Below are 23,485 nucleotides of genomic sequence, written 5' to 3' on the forward strand. Positions count from 1 at the left end.
ATAAAAAACCAAAAATAAGCCTTTCAACCCTTCAAAAAAATAAAAGCAAGGGTGGGTTGGAAGCCCCTAATTTCACGCATTATTACCTAGCAAACCAAATTCTACATTTAACAGAATGGCTAAAACCAAAAGAATACCACAACACCCGGCTAGAAATAGAACAGCTAGACTGCAAGCATATTAAACTCTCTGATCTAACTGCCTGGTGGAAAGCCCTGGACATTACAAATGTTCAATTAAAAACTAGCATGCTGTCTCCAATCTAGCACAACCCCGACTTTAGAAACAGAAAAACACCGCTTTATCTAAAAACATGGGAAGAGAGCAGAATTATTCATCTCCAAGACCTCTTGGATAAGCTCAGGACATATAACAATCCAAACCAAACATTCAATATAAATAAAAGTAATTTTCTTCAGTACTTACAAGAAACAGAGACAATTAAGAAAAATACCGCAATAGATTTAATCACCTTGCAACCTCCAGAACTGGCCATATATATGAAAAAAATCTCAACAGAAACGAAAAAACTCTAAAATATAAAGAGCACTCTTGAACACCAACTCTAATCACTTACCAATCGCTAAATGGGAAGCTGAACTTTCAATTACTACGAACACAGATTTCTGGACAGAAATTTGTTGTAATACTTTTAAGATGACTAAAAACACAAATTTTCAGCTAATTCAATACATGGTCCTCCACAGATCCCACATTACCCAACAGAAACTGTATAAAATAGGCTTCTCTGTAACAGACATCTGCTCTCAGTGCACCCAGGGAACAGCTGATTCATATTTACATGCAGTATGGCTTTGTTCGCCAGTTCAACAGTTTTGGTTTCTAATCACTGAAAAACTGTCCTCCATTTTGGACTGCAGGGTTCCTCTATCTCCAAATCTATGTCTGTTAGGAGACCTGACTATGCTTGATCTTCCAGCATCCTTGCAGCACTCTCCATAGCAAAAAAACAATATTAGTGAATACAAAATCGTTAAGCATAAACCAATGGCGAAATGTCCTCATAGAATTTATTTCCATGGAAAATATGTCTGCTCTCAGAAAAAATAAAATAACCTGCTTAAAAAATAAAATAACCTTTCTAATTGCATTGAATCTTGATTTTTCATTTTTAGCCTGATGATCTAGCCTGCAAGCAACTGCCAGCACCACTCTTTACAAACACACTGATCTAACTGTAGTCCTGGACCTCCATGGGCTTGTGGGGTGGCCTTGACCTGGGTGGCTTGAGTGGGTTGCTGGGGAGTTTTGGGTGCCTCTGAGGGGGCGTGCGTCCCTTTCAGGTGCTCTCGTGGTCCCTGGGCGGTTTGGTGTTGCTCTCCTGCCCCCTTCGTGCACGTCTGGGTGGCCCTTGGGGCCTGCGTGTTTCTCTGCCACTCTTTCCTCTTGCTCTCTGTCCCCCTGTCTCATCCTCTCCCCCTCCTCCACCTTCGCTCTGCGCCTGCTCTCCCGTTGGGTTTTGCGTGGGGGGCTCCTGTCGGCCCGGGATGCTGATGGGGGGGCTGTGGCCTTCGCTTGGGAGGCGGACATTGTTGCGCCGGGTGGGTAGCTTGGGGGTTGGCTCGTCTGGGGGCCTGGGGTTCAGGGCTTCAGAGCGGGAGGGTCTGGGGTGGGGTCGGCGCTGGGGGTGGCTGCTCTTGGGCGAGGCGCTTGCGTCCTGAGTTTTCGGGTGGCGGGGTGTTGTGGTGGGTTGCTCCGCCGGCCGGTCTGGGCGCCTTGGCCTGGTTCCCTGGGGTGCGCCTTCGCTAAGGATGCCACTGGCGCGGTGGGCCGGCGTCTCGGGGCGTGCCCCCCCACCACCTGCCCGGGGACTGGCCGCGGTTCAGCGCCGCCTTGGGTGGGGTGGGGTTGGTGGCTGGTACCCGCTTTCCTCGGTGTCGGGGGTGTCTCATGTCGGCGCGTGGGCGATTGGGGGTGGCCTCCGTGTGGGGGGGGCTCTGCTGGCAACGTTGGTGTGGGGTTGCGGTGCCTGGCTGGGGGTGCATGGGTTCGACTGCCCATTGGTCCGTGGCTGACGGAGTGGCCCTGCTTGGGTGGTTGTAGCGTCCTCTCTTGTTGGGGGGGCCAGGGCAACCCACCTGTGGAGGGTGCTATGTCGTGGTGTCGTGCGGGCCTGTGCTTGCCCTGGTGTGGGAGCTGGCCTTTCTCCTGCTCGGCCGTCACTCTGGGCCAACTGGCGGCGAGGGTCGCCTCCTGGACTGCTGGGGGATGTGGCTGGTGCCTGGCTCCACCTGGGGGGGGGTCCCGCCGTGCTCCGTATGGCTGGCATGGTTCACACCACCCCCGGAGGGTGGGACCACCACTTCCACCCTTCGGAGCTATTGCACCACATACACATATACACATAGGCTGCATGGGGAGCACCGCTCCCCTCCATCCACCCTTTTTTAATAGCACTTCATACATTCACTAAACACATACATTCACTCAGGGGATAGGGTGGTGGGTAACGTCACACACTTGGGCCTGTCGGGTGGGGGTTCGGCCCCTCTGTTGATGGCTGGGCCGCCGTGTGGGGATCGGGAGGGTGCTGTCGGGCGTGGCGGGGGGGTGGGTCTCTGGGGGGCATGGAGGGGTGTTGCCGGGCTGGTGGGGCGTGGGGGTGCCCCTTCCCTACAGGTGGTGCTTGTCTCGTCTCCTGGTTGCCTTGGGGGCGCGCCTCGCAGCGTGTTGGTCCGGGGCGGCATGCCCCGCCAGTGTGGGGGGTGGGCGCGCTGGGGGGTGCTGGTGTCTGCGCCGGGGTTGGGCCTGTGCACCGCCATCTTGAAATCACGTGATTGATGACGTGGTTAGCCTCGGTTAGCACATTGTGTTCTATTGAAGTGAAGCATTCAGGATCATTTAGCAGCTTTTTCAGTCAAAATGACAACTTGTGCTGCTTTGGGTTGCTCTAAACCATCAGTAATGACATTTCAAAAGTTTTAGGCCACATTTGTAAAAACACTGGAGGATCTCTTTAACAGAACAGACTTCAGCCTGTCAAGTGCCAATGTGTCCTGTTAAATGCATTGTGGAGCATTTATATTATGACCTTTTTTGCAGGGTTAACCAGAGAGAGGACAGGTGTCTTCTTCCACAACCTTATTTACTTTGACTGTGTCATTCTGTTTAAGTTTTTTCTTCCCACTGTCGCTAAATGCTTGTTCATGTGGATCTTGTTGGGTTTTTTTCTTTTTTACTATGGACTTTATATTTTGTTCAGCGCTTTGAGATTAATTTGTATTTTGCGCTATATAAAAAAAGTTGAATTGAATTGAATCTAAAAAGATGACCACAGCTCCATTCATCCGCGATGCAGATTTAAAGCTGTCGTAACTAACAACTTTTCCCACTGCCAAACTGGCCTCCTCCACAGAACAGTTGACAGCCGGGACCAGCCTGATGGCATGACGGCGTATCACCCTGTCAAACCGGCCCTCGGCCTCAATCACGGGCATAATGCCCACAGACGCACACACACACACACACACACACACACAAAAAAAACACCTCAACTCCTCACCACTGACTACACAACACTTAAAAACAACAAAAAAAAAATGTTTGGACTCACAAACAAACAAAAGTTTGTGGTGGCTCTGCTCTGGTGGACAATTTTATTTATTTATTTTTTTCTCTTGTCTGCTCATGCTGTCAAAGGTCAACACTACAAGAAGTGCAATCATTATGAGACAGCAATGCATGTTTTGTTATTGCAATAAAATAAATTGATGTATTTTATTTCTTAATTGTGAACATCACCAGCCCTCCCTAAGGAAAGGTAAGAAATCTTTTATTATAGGGAGGATATAAAAAGGGAGAGCAGTGTTACACCTAAGTGGAGGGGGAGGGGGAGGGGAAAGGGAGCAGGGAGGAGAGACTCAAGATAGGAAAAAAAAAAGGGTGGGGAAGAATAGATTGTTATACAGTGAGGGTGAGATGTGAAGTTGTAGAATATATTGTGCTTATTATGTTGTGTAATCAAGCCAGTATAGTGACAAGTGTGAAGCTTAGCAATAATGGTGGTGGCTGTGGACAGGGGGAATGAGTGAGTGGTAGTACCTAAAGGTATTTGGGATTAACGTGTCTAAAGTTAAGCCCAGTATGAGTTTTATCCCACATCCCAAGGCGTGCCAGTGCATCGTATACCAGTATATGTGCAAAAACCGTTACCGCAAACCCAGGAACTGCCGAGCAACCCCCCAGACGCCCCCAAAATCCCAGGCCGAAAGGCAGCCACCGCCCCCACACACACATCCGAGGAAGCCCCGAGCACCCAGCGCATCCCGCCACCAACACCAACCCCAAGGCCCCCCGCCAGCATTCCGCCCCCCCCTACCCACCCACACCCAAGCACCCAACCCCCGAGGGAAGGGCTCAGAGAGCCCCCCGCCTGAGACCCCAGCAGAGGAGCCAAGGCCCAAGCCCAGCAGACGGCCAGAGCCGCGCCGAACGGGCAGCCAGCGAGCGCCGGCCGGACCCGGAACAAAAGCAGAACCGAGAGTAGCGCCCCCAGGGACAGCGACCACGCCCACAGTCGCCGAGGGCAACAAGGGGATGCTGCGATTGGGGCGCACCAACCAAGCACCCCAGAACGCACCAGATTGCCTTTCCATGATGCCGCCCGCGCGATAAGCCCTAGACCTGGACCTGATTCTGGAATCTGACTTGGTATTCAACATCTTGGCTTTTTTTTCAAACTTTATTTCAAAACACTGTTATACATAGACAAACAAAACAACAAGACCATAAACAAACACAAGAGAGCATCTGGATCGAGTATGCACAAACAAGTACAGTCTGTCATCTTAATATTAACAAATGAAACAAGAATTTAATTTATAATGAGGTACTCATTTTTAGGTCTATTTCTCCCAATACTCTTCAGCAAATCCCATTGGCAAATCATCCCCAAGTATTCTCTGAGTTGCTTTATTCACTTCTGACCCCCAATTTCCACTGGATGGGGCTCCGCTGCGTTACGTCACCGCGGCGTCACCGGAGCTGATAGGTTTCCATTTTAGTCAATGTGTTAATTAAGCACATACCCCGCAATAAAATATCGGGTTACTTTTCAAAATAAAACACCAGATTATATTTCAAGTAAATACATCACCAAAACATCATAATGTGTAAAAACAAATTCACATCCACTATATTGATTCCTCTCATACTGTAACTACACTGTAAATTGCAGCAACTTTGATTTAGTTCATGTTTTACTGGTGCAGTTTTATCTCTTTTCTGTTGGCTGTTGCTAAAAAATGTGTCTATGACAAATCCAGAGTCTAACCTTCTTGTTCTCCTTCGTTAGGAACACTGACCTGTTTATCTGTTTATTGTTGTGTTTATAACAATACATTTAACCGCGTTCTCGCGCGATTATATAAATATTGTGAGAACTGCTCTGTCTCGTGACGTCACACTCGTTCAACCGGAGCGCACCGCGGCGCACTCAAAACGCAACCGGTGTGAATTACTGGACGGCGGACAGCGGTGAAATACCGGATCGGTGCCGTGGCGCAGCGGAGGCGTATCCAGTGGAAACCCCGGGTTACAAGTAGGGGGAAATCCTGACGTAGTCCCAAAATATTTTAAAATGTCCTGCTTTGATATTCCCACAATCTTTCCAACATTGAGCTTTACCTGGATTATTGCCCAAGGCCAAGGCAGGCTGACTTGATAATACCGTATCATGTTTTTCTGCAGTCAATGCCTTTTCTTCCCCCTTCTCTCTCTGCTCTGTTTCAGGTGTCATGAAGCTGATGATGGCAGTTCCTGATCTGTGGTTCACGCCTCAACTAGTCTGGGACACTCTGATGTTCTATCTATCCTGTTCTGTTAGTCCTTCTGTTCACTAACCCCATCCAGTCGAGGCAGATGGCAGCCACCTCTGAACCTGGTTCTGCTGGAGATTTCTTCCAATTTCTTCCACTGTCGCTAAATGCTTGTTCATGTGGATCTTGTTGGGTTTTTTCTTTCTTTTTATGAATTTTATATGTTGATAAGCACGTTGAGATGATTTTGTTGTAAATCGCGCTATACAAATACAGTTGAATTCAATTGAATTTAATTGAATTGCACTGCCAACTCTTGATATAAGGTGTAACAAAAAAAAAAAAAAAAACACAATATTCTTTGATGGAAATTCCCTCCATAGACCAGAGCAGGAGGTAGTCATAGTAGTTTTGCATATGTTAAAGGCAACATATTATGAGAAATTCACTTTTGCAGTCTTTTTGAACACAAATGAGATAACTTGAGTGTCCACACGGCACACAAAATGTGAAATAAATCCATCCAGTTGTTTGTGGTCTGTGTAAGTCTTACAACACAGAGAAAACTGCTCCGTTTCAAATTTTCTACATTTGTGATGACACACTTAGTCAATGCATTTGACTAAGAACTGGCCTTTTGTTGCAGCCAATATTTTCACTCCTGGAAACAGAGGGCATTTTTGGCACAGGAGGAGAGGTCTACAGCTAAAATCTCAGCAAAATGTTTGGCTCTGTTTTTGATTCACACCATCACCATTATTTAAGCAGCACGCTTGCCAACACTAACTGCCTAATTAAGCATTCGGCATCACTTTAACTGACTTTGAGGTCATTTTCACTCTGGCTCCAACAATGCAATGATTTAATTTTTACAGATAGTACATCACCACACTATTGTTATGGATAGCAGCTCTTTGAAGGTGCTTCGTGAGGATCATTTAATCACAGAAATTAAACAGTACACATTATCTACAGTCAGTTTTTATAGGAATCTAATTGCCATACCATATCAGAGCTGGCTTCTCCAAAGTACATCTTTTGTGCTGGCACTATGTCGCAAATCACTAACAGAGGTTCTTGGCTGTTCTTGTTTATACTTTTTTAGATGTACAGTGAGGAACATAAGTATTTGAACACCCTGGAATTTTGTAAGTTCTCCCACTTAAAAGTTATGGAGGGGTCTGAAATTTAAATGTTAGGAACATTTCGACTGTAAAATACAGAATTAAAAAAACTGACCTCATACAAACTGGATACTGGATTTTTTTAACTGTAATCTGTTACAGTATATTAAAAAAACATGTAATTAAATTACCAGTATATTTTATAAAATTGGGTATGTGTGTATATAAATTGCAGCTGGGGGACTTGAGTTGTGGGTTGAGTCTTTTCTGTGAGCAAATTGAAAAACAGGGTAATTGGGTCTTCTCAGTATGGGCCGAAGTTAAAAACAGTTTCTGTGTTTCTGTCAGGTTTTGATTTTCAGATATAAAAAAAACTAAAATTGATAACATAGATACCCACCTTGTCCAGAAATGACAATCATAATGTACATTCAAGTATAGGCCTCAATTAATGAAAGGGTTACATACACAGTTAATTTTATTTTACTGCTGTTAAATGTAAAGAGTAATGTATACATCTATCTCCCATCATCATTGAATCTGTTCTTAATCCTTGGTGATGATTTATTAGATGCAAAAAAATAATAATTGCATATACGTGGTACATTTATCTTTGTATATCATTATATATCATAATAAAGTTGTATATATTTAAGGCTTAATAATTTGTCAGTTTTAAAGCACTGACACATTATTATTATTTTTTTTTTTAAAGGATTTTTTGGGCTCTAGTGGCCTTTATATGACAGTTGCTTGACAGGAAGGGGGTTGGAGAGAGCAGGGAATGACACGCAGGAAAGGGTCCCAGGCTGGGAATCGAACCTGGACCCGCTGCAGGTGAGGAACTATAGCCTCTGTACATGGGGCGGGCGCTCAACCCACTGAGCTACACACCACCCCACTGACACATTATTAATGAAATACAGTGCTGTGAAGTAAACTGCTGAAAACTTAAGAACGCACATAAGTGAGCCTATCATAAAATATATTGCCACACCTTTTGGCATTTTGCTGTTTTAACATTTTTAAATGTCAGATAAAAACAGCAGCAACAACAACAATGGTAATTAGACAGAAGAGCAATGCTTCTTCTTGAGGGGGGTCTGAAAAGTATCTAAATATAGCGACTAACACTGATTATACACCCTATTTGGAAAAAACAATGGAGAAGGATTTAGTCAGAGTTCAAGAAGAAAACCGCTTAATGATTCACTCAGCATTTAACAAGAAATTATAACAAATAAGGTTGACATTTGACGAAGTAATTGCAAATCTGACCAATTCATCGCGATTAATCGAATCTTCTGAAATTAGAAATGAAACCCTGTATCATCAAGTTATTGCACAGAAATGTTCTTTATCCCGAAACAGTTAAAACAAAATGTAAGTAGAATTAAATTTGTTTTCACAAAGAAAAATGTTGAGTGTGGACCATGCAAACTTCAAAGGTTTGGGCTTTGTTAAAGGCCTGTCATTACCAAATGTATAATGTATCTTTTTTTTTTCTTTTTAAATACCAAGATAAACAAATAATCTAATTTATAGATTAAGAAAATTTTATTGTCAAAATGAAATAACTGCAAACTAAATTTGAGCCTTGAACATTCAAAGCTGTTTCGACACAAACTATTGTACTGCTTAGGCACAGCAGTCTGTCCACATTACTGGAGGTAAGAGCAGCTTTCTATTTTATATGTATATTCCTCTTCTATTATTCAAAGTCTGGAAGTGTTGCACAGGAGTTTCTGCATAGATTCACTGATGGTCAAAGCAAATGGCTGCAGACGCCTGTCAGCAGGCCAGCTGGCAGCTTTGCTTGGGTCGAGGACGAGATATTGTAGATAAAATGCAGGATCGCTCAGATCAAGTGTCTGATAATCAGTCTCTGATCCTGTGACGCTCCAGCTGGCTCTCGTCTTTCTTACCGGCAGCCTGACTCTTTCCTCTTTCCCTCCATGGTGGGACAGTGGGCTCTTCCCGCGTCGCTGTCACATTACTACAGCTGGATCTCTCTTGTCTCTGCCTCATCCTTTCTGACGGTTTCTGCCAATGATAGCATTTCATGTCAGGCATTTATGTAAGCAAAATCCATAAGAGCCCAGTTATGACATAAATTTAGTACATCTTCACTGTCTTACCTGCATTTTCATGATAATGCAAATTGTTACTAGTTTGCCAAACTTTCTCAGTCTTGTGCATTTTTCAGTAAAATTCTTTTAAAGATTAATAATTGGTCTTAACAAATTAACGCAAAAAGTTAATGCAATATTATTCAATTGCCTAGATAATTTAGGCTTTTAAGTAAAAATCCTTTCTGTTTTAATAGAGAAGAAAAGTACTAACAATTATGTACAATCCATAGCAATTACCAAATAGGTTAAGAATGTTTTATTTTAATTTTTTAACTACACCAATATTGTATATTGGAAAAGGCAAATTCATGGAAAAACGGTCACAGTTGAAACAATTTACACTAATGTTTACTACAGCTCTCCACTACTCTCATTAATATATAAGCTATGTTCATACCCTCTAAAAACTTCAGCAGATTTTCCCGGATCTGGCAGCTGCTCTATTTTTTTTTTTTTGTCAAAGCCTCAAAACCCAACTGAGACATTTAAAGGTATAGAGGATTTTTCTGAAGTTTAGACAAGAAACGCCCTCTGAACATGCGCAAAACTCTACCTGCTCAAGAGGGAATGCCTATGAGTGCGAGAAAGCGAGCACGTGTCCAGTTTTCCTTGTGCACAGCTCTGTTTAAAAGTTGGAGTCGGCATTGCTCATACAAGCTTTCAAAAGAAGATTTGCACTTTTCCCATTATGTCAAATAAGTGAAAATCAATTTTCAAAGGACCCGATGCTCACCGGGCACAAGCACGGCCTTACGTAAACATATCATCAGAATGATTGACAATTAGAGAACCAATGGTTAAGATGATCCACCCGGAAGTTGAAGCCAAAATAACATTGTCTACAATACCTTTAAAATTCAGTTTTCTGAAACTTGTCGCCTCTCTCTAACACTTGTCTCTGGAGGAAAGATGATATTTAGGGAGACAGCTATTTGACAGCTTCCCCTAGTTTTCATGCATATTTATGGCAGACCAATTTGTCGTTAGGGCAAAAAGAAAAAAATTATAATTAGAGCCATTTTTAGGCATTTATGCTAACCCCTCCTAAAATAATTTCCAGACCCATAGACATCATCTGGTGTTATCCAAGATCTACACTTAAAGTTTTCCCTAAACACACCTAATTCAAATATACATACAAAGTGTTTTCTGTTATTAGCAGTTTTGAAACTTAATAATCATAGTTAAGGTTTGACAATAGAACAGAAGCCATTCAAACTGAAACCCCTCATTAATTCTGCTCCTCCCCAATCACCTCTGTTTTATTTTCTGGACACACCATTCCCCTCTCTCCCTCTGTCACGAACCTGGGGGTTAATTTTGACCCCCACCTGTTCCTTCGACAGTCATGTCACCTCCATTTGCAAAACTTGATTTTTTCACCTCTGTAATATTTCCAAACTGCGCCCCTCCCTCTCCCTTCCTGCTGCAGAGAAGCTCGTCCACGCCTTTGTCTCTTCCAGGCTGGACAACTGTAACGCACTCCTCATCGGGATCCCTGGCAGAAGCCTCCAAAAGCTCCAGTATGTGCAGAACAGTGCTGCCAGGGTCCTGATGAGGGTGCGGAAACACGAGCACATCACCCCCATCCTCCGTACACTACACTGGCTCCCCATCCAATCCTGCATAGAATATAAGATCCTCCTGCACACCCATCACTGTCTGCACGGTGTGGCCACCACTTACCTCGCTGAACTGCTCACACCACACACGTCAACCAGGACCCGGTCAGGCTAACAGCACCGTCTGGTCACGCTCAAGACACGGCTCAAAACAATGGGCGACAGGGCTTTTGAAGCCACTGCCCGACACCTGTGGAACGCCCTCCCAGACCACCTCAGGGCCCCGCAAACGGTTGACATTTATAAGAAAAAACTTATATATCACCTTTTTACAGAAACTTATTTTGACAGTTATTGTCTCTTTTTAGTCCTGTCTTTTAATATATGTTGTGTTGTATTGTTTTAATCCTGTAGCACCTTGGGGTTTGGCACCAATAGTAAAGTGCACTACAAATAAAATGTAGTATTATAATTATTGACTGAAGAAAAACATTCAATTAAAGCTGTAAATACACTTATCACAGGTTAAAGAATAATAAGTCCAGTTCTTGAAGCCAAGGACTTTGAACAATACTTTAAAATTTTACTCATGCTGATTTTTCATGTTTTATTGTATTAAATAAATTTCACACTGTGTGAAAAGCATTTAATGAATGAAATAAATGATGATAATGATAATCTCACTATAGCCCCAAATTGCTTATCGTGTGACATTGATGAAAGTAATGCAAATTTGCATTATAAGACGAAGAAAAAAAAAACTTCTTTTAACTTAATGTTGGATGATTGTCCCACTATAGTTTGCGGTGTGAGAGTTGAACATTTTATTTACATTGTGAAAATGAACAGAAACAAACAAAGTAAAAACAAGAAAACATATTTAGATGTGGCGACAAAGACAAGATTAGCTTTGTTTCTAGTAGTGCTCACTGTTCTGCCACCATTGATGTAGATTGTGTACTGATGTCTTACAAAACTGTATGTTGAGCTTATGTCTACAAGCACACGTATATTTAATGTCGATTAAATCAGCCAATGTCTCCAATTTCATAGTACTGTGAGTGAATATGATCATATACACAGCACTCCGAATGGTGCCTTTTTCATTTATTGTTGTTTAGAAGGAGTCTTGTTGGCTGCCACAATGGCTGTTGAGCTTTGAATCACTGGTCAGTCGAGTGATATAAATATTTTGGTTATCATAACCGCTCATTACGCTGTTAGGCTGTAAGCCATAATACATAATAAAGGATCTCTACGGAAGAAATGACAGCGCTTCACGTTTGGTCACACCCTGGGCTTGAATTTTAATCACCCTCCCATTACAAGTCATTAAAAGCAAAAAGTGATGTTTATTAGACAGTGGAGAAAAATAAACAAACCCTAATTGGCTCGCATTGAGTGCGCCGCTCTCTCCTTTGGCCCTGAGTAGAAGAATAAACCTCTGCTCAGGAGTGAGATGCAAAACTCAAGGAGAGAATAACCTTCAGAATTTTTAATTACAGTAGACATTGTAGACATTATTGGCATCTGAGATTATGACCAGAGTGAAGTTTGTCATGTTATTGAAGCTAGAATTTTTTATCTTCCTCATATCACTTATATGAGGAAGATAAAAATACTAGCTTTGCTTTAAAAACCTTTATGACTGCATTTTGTGGCCTTCAAATGTGGGGGTAAAAAAATGTTTTTAGTGACAGAGAAGCCTCATGGGAGAGCACTTTAGGGACTTTTTCTTGCTGAATGTTTCACAAATGTGTGTATTGTTTATCCTTTTAAAAACTACACGAAATAAGTGACATTATTGCATGAAGAGTCTTTGGGGCATGGCCCCACCAGATGTCGCTGTTGTGCAGAGGAGAATTATGCACATCTGTATTATACACAAACTTAACTTTGTTTGCCAAATAAAATGTTAAAGATTTCATTTGTAGTGTATTTCTTCTCTCGACTTTTTTGCATTGCTGTTCTGTGTTGATTTGTCTGTGCTGCTCGCCTGTTTCCACTAGATGGGACATGGCAAGAGATGGCCCTGTTTGCAACAATCTGAATTCAACACACTGCTGTGTGTGCATGCGCCTGCTCAACGTGCACTTCAGTTTGACTAGTGGGGCCTGACAGCCAGGGCCCCAGACGCTTTCCTATTGGTAGATTTGGTGTGAGGGCGGGTACTGGGTATTGCTAGCTTGTCATGTATTGCCCGTGTGCCTTTTACACCATGAGTTCTGCATTGTGTTGTTATTGTGATATTGTTGTTTCAATATTGATTATTTGATCTTGGGAGAGGTTAACACTGCTCTTTGGTGCTGGTGTTGATATAGGAATAGGCTATTAAGTCAGAGTGTCGTCATTATTGAGCTGGGATTTTATCATCAAATGGGTTGTGATCTCTCTTACCGCACTTTATATATTGTGACAGTATAGAGTGATAATATGTTTGATTGCATCAGATTTTCTTGCGTGAATATTGTGTGACCCCACCAAAATTTTGATACCAAAATTGATACTGTACATAAAAGATGGCATGTGGAGACACATATAAACATGTCTCAGGGAAACAATACTCCATCAGTGGGTGAGATTAGACTAGCATCAAACACTAAAGCACATTGTACAATGTCTGGCATTTTGATTGGAAAGAACGCATGCAACATTTGAACATACAACCTATTTTGAGACTATTAGACTAATGAAAATGATTGTTGCGTTTTCATTACATCAATCAATCTCATCAATCAATCTTTTATTTGTATAGTGCCAAATCATAACCAATGGTATCTCAAGACACTTTACAGTAGAGCAGTCTTAAGGACGGACTCTTCATTTTATGGATACACACATATGCATATATACGTATATACACATACATATGTATCCCACACCCAACATGAATTCATCATGGCGGCAAGGTAAACCTTCTGTTAAGCAGCAGGAACCTTGTGTGGATCCCATTCCTATGATGAACAGCCATCCACGTTATGCTGTGTTGGGTGTGTGGAGAGGAAAGGGTGGAGACAGAGTTGTTGAGACTCTGTAACTCCACACTGAGGATCCCACGGACCTACAAGACAAAAGCCAGAAGGAGTACAGGAGCAAACACACAAGGGAAGAAGCAGACATAGAGGGAGTGTTCGAGAGAGGAATGGGACCCTCTCCGGTCCCTCTCTAACCTAAATGACCTCTCTCTTAACGCCCTCTCCAACCTCTCTCCAACAGAGCATGCCAGACCCCCCCGGCAGTCTATGCCGGGGGGGTCTGTGTATTTCTGAAGGGAAATCACTTTATGTATACACACTTAATAATATAAATGTTGTCATTTTTTTACTCCCATAGAGAAGCTGATGGCCAAGTCAAAGTGCACAGATTTGGTAATTACAATGGTAAAGTAATTTATTTTATTACTGTCGGATTATTACTTGAAAAACCTGCATTGCATTAACATACATTGATTATAAAATGTCCACATTTTTCTTTCCATTTAATTCATAGTTAATGTTGTAGCACATTTTCACATTATCAATATTGATATGTAGGTTATGTTGCATAGAACATAAATGACTGTACTTTTTAAAAGATTAATACATGTATATAATGAAATAAAACAAGTTATATGCATTTAACCCATCCTCAGAGGTTGAATGAGCCTTTATGGTGGAACCTTTCCACCTCTTCCGTCAGGCAGCAAGGGCCTGAATAATAACTAGGATACACCGATTGGATCGGTCTGGCCGATATTTGGTATTTTGACGCATATTGGCTCAAGGCTTTTTTTTAATCCGACGGCCGATGAGAGATCAATTTAAATCTGTGTTATTTGCTCGATGCGGCTGTGCCTCTATGTGTGCAGTCACTATTGTCTCCAGCATTTTTCTACCCACAGCACCAACTGATTGATTACATGCAGCGCCATGGCACGGGTAACAGGAGCCAATCAGCAGTGAAAGCTGTGCATGCACAGGGCTGCTCAGAAACACAGCGGAGAGAGTGAAAAATTTGGTGGAGTGGAGAAGTTATGGAGACCAGATATAGGTGGGCGAGGGGAAAATCTGATTGTAGAAGAGCTTAGCTTAAACGTACAAAAAACTCCAAATTAATCTCAACCTGTACAAAATGAGTCTCCGTAAATTCAATGATGGCTTGTTCAAAGCAAGGTCGCAATACTTTTCTGAAATTATCACTAAAAACATCAATAACTCTCACATATTGTTTTATGTAATAGAAAAGCTACAATGCCAGAATTTATTACAGTGAACCCAAAAACACTAGAGGAAACTGTTCAGCAGCTAAATCCATCAATGTGTGGCCTTGACACTGTCAAACTTCTTTAAAACTGTTGTAAAATCAATTGTGATTGATTTGTGTCAGATAATTACCTGCTCATTCCAGTCAGGCACCGTACCAAAATCCCTGAAAGTAGCTGCTGTGAAACCTTTGTTAAAAAAGAGAAAACTGAATGCCTCTATACTGGCTAACTATAGGCCAACCAGCAACCTTCTTTTCATGACCAAGATCTTGAGAAGGTCATCTTCAACCAACTGAGTCAATTCTTAACCTTCAACAGAATATTTGATATATTTCAGTCAGGCTTTTGTTCTCGCCACAACATAGAAACCGCTCTTATCAAAGTGCTAAATGACATAAGGTTGAACACTGATTCAGGAAAAGTGTCTGTTCTAATTATATTTGATCTAAAATTATGTTACACAGATTACAAACAGGGGTTAGACTGAATGGAAAAGTACTGCAGTGGTTTAAGTCCTACTTTTATAAGCATTGGAAACTTGCAATCTGGCAGATTAACAATGTCCTGTGGGCTTCTTCGGGGTTCTGTTCTTGGACCCCTTCTGCTTAGCTTTCATATGATTCCTTTAGGACAAATTCTACAGAACTGTATGGTTGATTATCAGAGCTACATAGACAACACAGAACTATATCAGTCTGGCCCAGGGCAGCTGTGGCTACAATACTATTGCAACAACACATCATCAGTAGGGTAAAACTAGCCTGTCTCACGACGGTCTAAACAAAACCATAACAAATATTTCAAAAAAGGAGACAAAATGAACTTGCTGGAATTATAACAGGAATATCTCTCCGTTAGCTGTTTCCAGCCTGGCTCACCATGGCTGAGTATGGAGTGAAAGATTAATGTCTTAATTTTGTAAAGCACTTTGAGTGTCTATGATAAAGCGCTATATAATACCCAATGCATTATTATTATTATTATTATTATTATTATTATTATTATTATTATTATTATTATTATTATTATTAGTAGTAGTAGTAGTAGTAGTAGTAGTGGTAGTAGCAGTAGTAGTGGTAGTAGTAGTAGTAGTAGTAGTAGTAGTAGTAGTAGTAGTATTATATCTATCACTGAATCCAGATAACTATGGTGTTGCGTGACTGCTTAGAAAACTTCCTATAACTAAATCATGACAAGATGGAGATGAGTATCTTGAATCTTGATCTTTAAGCTAGTCCATGCTTTTATTTATATCTGGACTATTGTGAAGGTCTTCTGACAGGAATCCCCCAAAAGAGCATCAAACAGCTACAGCTGGTTCAGAAAGCTGCAGTTTCAAGTCTTAACTAGAACAACAAGGTACGAGCACATTACTCCACTTTTAAAGTCATTACACTGGTTCCCATTCAGCCTCAGAATAGACTTTAAAGTTCTGCTGTTGGTGTATAAATCTGTGAATAGGTTCGATTCAGAATACATCAGTGAGATGTTGGTCAGGTATGAACCCAGCACGTCTCTCAGATCGGGACAGAGGTCAGATAGTGGAGCGCAGAATTCACAGCAAACATGGTGACACTGCTTTTAGTTGTTATTCTGCAGAACTGGAACAAACTGCCAGCAGAGATGAAGTCAGCATTCAATGTGAACATTTTTAAATTCAAGCTAAAGAACCTGCCTCTGACTGAGAGGTAGATTTTCAGGCCGGGCGACCGGACTCAAAACGCCACTCACTTTGTTCTTCTTCATGTTGTGTACACTAGTTAAAATCAATACTCCTCTGTTATTTGTGAACGGATTGGGCTGAAATTTGGTAGGTATAATCTATGGATGGGTACAAAAAATAAAAATAAAAAACTAAAGTCGATTTCTTACTTATTTGCCAAAATGGGGCCCATTACTCCGTATGTGCCCCATTTTTCACTCCTCCGTTAATGCTAGTTGAATCGGGCTGTAATTTATTCTATGAGCGGATGTCAACAGCCTCTTGGACACCTTTTTTTTTACCATATTATTGATTATGCAATGTTTTTACTCCTGATTTTAATGTTCTTATTGATATTTGAAATGCTAAATGTTTTCTGATGCACTTTTTAATTATGTAAAGCAGATTTAATTGACTTGTGTATGAAATGCGCTATACAAATATATTTGCCTTGCCTTGCCAATGTAACACCAATAATTTACCCTTGGTGATCAATGAATGATATATTATTTATTTTTGCTAGATTACATTTCAATTTTCAAAGTATATGAGTTATTCACCTCTACAGCTATTTTAGACTCCTGAATAAATAACTTGTTTATGATTCTATTTTTCCAAACTTGCTTTGATGTAGAATCATTAAACATAGGACATGATGTTTAACCGTCCTTTGTGCCAAAAAATGGTGTAGTCAAAACTTGCTTTGATGTATATTGTGATCCTTGTCTTTTGGGGATTATTATCTATAGTTGGCCTGATATTTTTTTTTCCTGCACATCCCCTTCCTACTGCAGTTAAGACACTGTGAAACAATACATCATAAAAATTGGCTACACCGCCAGTTGTAGCTTTAACAAATAGCTTAATCATGTCTTTATGTTCTTTCCCCCTTTCTTGAAACTAGACATGATGCATAGAGCAGTATTCCACAGTTCACGTTAAGTTCGGTTTATCAAATAAACCCAGTGAGGTGGCCCAGCAGCTTGCCTCCAGGTGGCAGTATTTCAAAGGAAAGAGGGTGTCTCTTACTGATTTTTGGTTAGGCATGAACAGAGACAAAATAACATAAGTCTTGTTGAGGTGAGCAGATGTATCACAACTGCCAAAGATTCCTGTGGGAATAAAGAAAACAAACATTTCTTTCCTGGTGGACAGTCGTGTATTGCGGATCTAGAAAAAAATTCAATCGGGTGGCAAGAGGGGGGCAGGAATTTTTTAGAGGTTGCAACATATAGCAGACATACATAAAGCATAGTGAATTATATAGCCGGGAATCGTCAGGTACCTCACGCTGCGATATATCACGATATTATCGCGATAATCAATATATTGCAGGAAAATTAAACCACGATACATCACGATAACTGTCACTGAAGAAATTCAGAATTTATGAACTGCATTGAATCCATTTCAAAGGAATTACAAAACATTGTCAATCAATTTCACTTGAATGACAGCCAAGTGTACACAGCACAGTATAAGAAGTCTGAATGCAGTTTTATGGCCTGGTTAAGATGAGCCTGTGCAATATTTGCAGTTAAGAAGGGTTATGGTTCGGGTTAACCCTAACCATAACCCTTCTTAACACACACTGATAACAACTAGTTTTTAAGGAAAGCCTGATACAAAATATTGCTTCACCAAAATATTGTTAATGTTTGTGCAAATTAACTTTAAATCATTAAAAACAAAATGAATGCGGAAAATACTCATTTCAGTGCTAATATTATCAACTTCTCTGTAAACATGGACACATATCATTGCTGTATCTTCACCATGTTTTCTTTGACAGACATTGATTTATAGACACACATAAGTGAATGGACATGTATGGAGTGCCAAGTGTAAAAATGTTGTATCGCATTTTCATTATTTATTTCACTTTTCTCATATTTAGCCCATTTTCCTACATTTAACACAACATTTAACCACATATATAGAGGTAAAAAAAAAAGCATTAAATCTAAATATTTAAATCTAAATCTAAATGGTATATGTTATATCTAAATGTTAAATCTATATCTAAATTTTAAATCTAAATCTAAATGTTATATGCTAAATCTAAATGTTAACTCTAAGTCTAAATGTCAAAATCTAAATCTAAATATTAAATCTAAATCAAAATAATATATGTTACATCTAAATGTTTAAATCTAAATCTAAATGTTATATATAAGCAACACAACGCACAGGTTCTCAACCTGGTGAGACACAGGAGGGGCCATGCCCGGAGTCACCCCATAGTGCCCGGAACCTCCAAGTGTTAGAAGCTATTCCCTTGAGCATCAAGTCTGACAGGAGGTGGATCAAATGGCCGGCAGCTAGCATGACTTCAGAATGGAAGAAGTTTGATGATGACGTAGACCAAATTCTTGACGCAACGGTAAAGGGGGAGACTGACAGGAAGCTACAAGGCTTGACAACAATCATTGTCAGTATTGCAGCTGAGCGGTTCGGGGAGGAGGAGAAGAAAAGATCCGGAACAACTTACTCTAAAAATCAAAGAGCTGTGAGGATTCACAACATCAGGAAGGAGATGAAGGTACTGAAGTCCCATTACAAGGAGGCCGTAGACGAGGATCGCTCTGGCCTGGCTCAGCTAATGTGCATCCTACGGGAAAAGATCAGGGTGCCTCGCCGGGCTGAGTAGCATCGGAGGCGGTGCCGCGAGCCTTTATCTCCAACCCCTTTAAGTTAACCAAGGATCTGTTGGGGCAGAAGCGCAGTGGTAAACTTGCATCCTCGCAGGAAGAAATAGACCAACACCTGAAGCAGATGTACAGCGACCCTGCAAGGGAACAGGAGCTTGGAGAATGGAACATCCTAATAGACCCCCCTGAACCTGAGGTGCAGTATGACACATCTGAGCTGCAGCTAAAGGAAGTCAGGGATGTTGTTCGCAATGCAAGGGTAGGCTCGGCTCCGGGACCAAGTGGCACTTCATACAAAGTGTATAAGAACTGTCCCAAACTCCTGCTGCGTCTGTGGAAAGTCCTCTGAATTTTCTGGAGAAGAGGGAGGATCCCAGATCAATGGAGAGGAGCTGAAGGAGTGTGGATCCCAAAGGAGGAAAACTCCACCCAACTTGACCAGTTCCGCATCATCTCCCTGCTGAGTGTTGAGGCTAAAATCTTCTTCAGCACTGTTTCCAGACGGCTGAGTACCTACCTGGAACAGAACACCTACATCGATACATCTGTCCAGAAGGGCGGTCTCTCAGGAATGCCAGGCTGTCTGGAACACACTGGTGTGGTGACACAGCTGATCAGGGAGGCAAGAGAGAACAAAGGCAACCTGTCAGTGCTGTGGCTGGACCTGGCTAATGCATTTGGCTCCATTCCACACAAGCTGGTTCAGCTCACTTTCACAAAATATCATGTCCCGAGCAAGTGCAGAGACCTTATTGCTGATTATTACACCAATTTCAGGATGAGGGTCTCTTCGGGAGCAATAACATCACATTGGCACAAGGTAGAGATTGGTATTATCACAGGGTGCACTATCTCTGTGACACTATTTTCCCTAGCCATAAACATGCACATCAAGTCTGTTGAGCCAGAGTGCAGAGGACCCCTATCGAAATCCAGACAGCGGCAACCCCCCATCAGGGCATTCATGGATGACCTCACAGTCATGACGGAATCAGTCTCAGGCTGTCGGTGGATACTGAAGGGACTCGAAAAGGTAATGGACTGGGCCCGGATGCGATTCAAACCAGCTAAGTCAAGGTCCATGGTGCTGAGAAAAGGAAAGGTAGAGGACAAGTTTCGTTTTAACATCACTGGCACAGCCATCCCAACCATCACAGAGAAGCCAGTCAAGAGTTTGGGCAAGGTTTTTGACAGCTCCTTGAGAGACACAACTTCTATCCAGTTGACCTGCACTGCATTGGATGGCTGGCTGAAATCCGTGGGCAAGTCAGGACTCCCGGGAAAGTTCAAAGCCTGGGTATACCAACACAGCATTCTACCCAGGATCCTGTGGCCCCTCCTTGTCTATGCAGTCCCCATCTCAACAGTGGAGAGCTTAGAGAGAAGGATAAGCATCCACCTCAGGAGATGGCTTGGATTACCGAAGTGCCTGAGCAGCCTTGCTCTTTATGGGAACACTAATAAACTGCAGCTGCCCTTCAAATCCTTGGAGGAGGAGTTTATGGTCACAAGAGCGAGAGAAGTGGTTCAGTACAGGGACTCACGTGATCCAAAGGTGGCTAAAGCAGGGATCAAAGTGAGAACTGGAAGGAAATGGAGGGCAGAGAACGCAGTTCAAGAGGCAGAGGCAAGGCTGCGCCAGAGGAGCCTGGTGGGAGTGGTCACACGAGGCAGAGCTGGGCTAGGCTCTTTTCCAACTCCCCGAACAAATACCAGCGGGAAGGAAGGGCGCCGCCTTGTCCAGGAGGAGGTGAGAGCTGCTGTGGAAGAATCAAGAACCATCAAGGCAGTGGGAATGACGCAACAGGGAGCTTGGACAAGATGGGAGAACGCGGTCAAGAGGAAAGTGACTTGGGCTGAATTGTGGAAAGCCGAGCCCCACCGCATCCAATTCCTCATCCAGGCAGTGTATGACGTACTCCCAAGTCCATCAAACCTGCACACATGGGGCGTAGCCGAGACATCAGCATGCCCACTGTGTTCCAAGCGAGGAACTCTGGAACACATTCTCAGCTGCTGCACCAGGGCACTTGGAGATGGGCGGTATCACTGGAGGCATGACCAGGTTCTTAAGACCATCGCTGAAGTTATCAGCGAAGGACTTGTGTACGCGAAGCATGCCCGACCCTCCAAGGAAACCATCGCCTTTGTCAGAGCTGGGGAGCAGCCATCCCCGGCCAGAAGTACCTCTGCAGGAATCCTAACCTCTGCAAAAGACTGGCAGCTGTTGGTGGATCTTGAGAATCAGCTGAAGTTTCCCGGCCACATCGCAGTGACCACCCTGCGACCAGACATTGTCCTTGTGTCTGAGGCCAGTAAGCAAATAGTGCTGCTGGAGCTGACCATCCCGTGGGAAGATCGCCTGGAAGAAGCCTTTGAGAGGAAGCTCTCCAAATATGCGGGACTGGTCAGTGACTGCCAGCGGGCTGGTTGGAGAGAAAGGTGTTTCCCAGTGGAGGTTGGATGTAGGGGTTTTGCAGCCCGTTCCCTAACCAGAGCACTCAGCTGTTTGGGCATCGAGGGAGAGAGAAGGATGAGAGCCATTCGCAGTACCACCGACGTGGCAGAGAGGGCCTCAAGATGGCTGTGGCTCAAGAGAGGAGAGCCATGGAGTCATGGTAGCTAGTTAGCCATCTGGACACGAGCCGGGGCCTGATCAGCCACGGCTGGGTCACCTGGAGGAGGGCGTATTATGTTGAAAGACCCGAAACGCCCGATGAGACCAGGCACATAACTGATGATGTGTCCAGAGGCATCAGTAGATGTATGTACACAGTATATCATATCTAAATACTTAATCTTATATCTAAATGTTAAATGTTAAATCTAAATGTTAAATTTAAATGTTAACTCTAAATGTTAAATTTAAATGTTAACTCTAAATGTTAAATGTTAAATCTAAATGTTAAACTTAAATGTTTTAGTTCGAGCCCACTTTTTAATTTTGTCTTTTTGGGAATGTCTAGAAAGTTGTAAAAATTGACGTCGTCTCAACTTCGGGTCATCACGTCGTTTCAACGTTGGTCTGCTCAGCAGACGTATTCCAGACATCCCAAAAAAGACAAAATAAAAAAGGTAGCCCATGGTGGGATTGATCCTAACACCTTATGTTTTCAAGCACAGTGCCTTATCTATTCAGCTACCATAATCACTTGTAAACAAGGGCAGGGGTTCTCAACTCCTCTCACCCTGTGACCCACATTTTGCCTCGGTCATCAAATCGCGACCCACTTTTTTGTTTTTTAATTCAACCAACCAAATTTAGTTTTTTCAAAGATAGCTGTTGAGAACCCACATATATAATCTTTTTTAAAACATAAATCTATATATTTTGCGGTTTTTGCACTGTTGTGTTGGGAGTGTACTGTGAAGGGCAGCTCGTCCACCTGCCATAACCCCATGCTCGATTTCCGCCGCACGGAGAGAACGAGCCATACCTATGCATCGTAAAGGGTGAAGAGGTGGGTGGGATCGGCTGTGTGTGTCTCTGCTTGTGTATTGGTTGAGGTTACAAGGGGCGGGGTCAATTAGCATATGTGCAAAACATTTAAGTTCAACATTTAGATTTAGATTTAACATTTAAGATTTAACATTTAGATTTAACATTTAACATTTAGATTTAACATTTAACATTTAGATTTAACATTTAACATTTAGATTTAACATTTAACATTTAGATATAAGATTAACCATTTAGATATGGTATACAACATTTAGATTTAGATTTAAACATTTAGATTTAACATATATTATTCAGATTTAGATATAACATTTAGATTTAGATTTAATATTTAGACTGGAAGAAATAATTTTTATTTTAATATATTTTTGAAAACTATAGGGAGCCATTACAAAAAGAGTCAAAGAGCCACATGAGGCTCCAGAGCCGCAGGTCGCAGACCCCTGGACTAGCCAATAGCTGGACACTGTTAATATTTACTGTCATGGAGACTAACATCCACACAGAAAAACAGCTTCTGTCTATGAAAATAAACAGGACAATTGTCACATCCATCACATTGAAGAACCATTCTGTAACCAGATGGGGAAAAAGTGTCACTGCCATGTTATTACTACATATTATTATGTTTGATGCCATACTGTTATATAACTAAGTATAAAAACTTATTTTAAGATGTCTATGATGAAAAATAACTACACCATTTACTTGTTTTTTTGATTTGGTTTTAAAACGGAATAACCAAAGAACGAAGGGTACACGGATTATGATGCTACATATACCTATGCTCCCCAAACGTGTGCACTCTCAGCACACACTGGACACACTCACGTC

The 23,485-nt window shown here is 42.1% G+C and overlaps 1 pseudogene; it reads left to right on the top strand.

Moving 5' to 3' along the window:
- Positions 1–9,758: 9,758 nt before the first annotated feature.
- The window catches only part of LOC114473685 (uncharacterized), a 105,698-nt pseudogene continuing 91,971 nt past the window's right edge, over positions 9,759–23,485 (top strand).

This window comes from Gouania willdenowi, chromosome 12 (genome assembly GCF_900634775.1).
Source record: "Gouania willdenowi chromosome 12, fGouWil2.1, whole genome shotgun sequence".
In the NCBI taxonomy this organism is placed as follows: Eukaryota; Metazoa; Chordata; class Actinopteri; order Blenniiformes; family Gobiesocidae; genus Gouania; species Gouania willdenowi.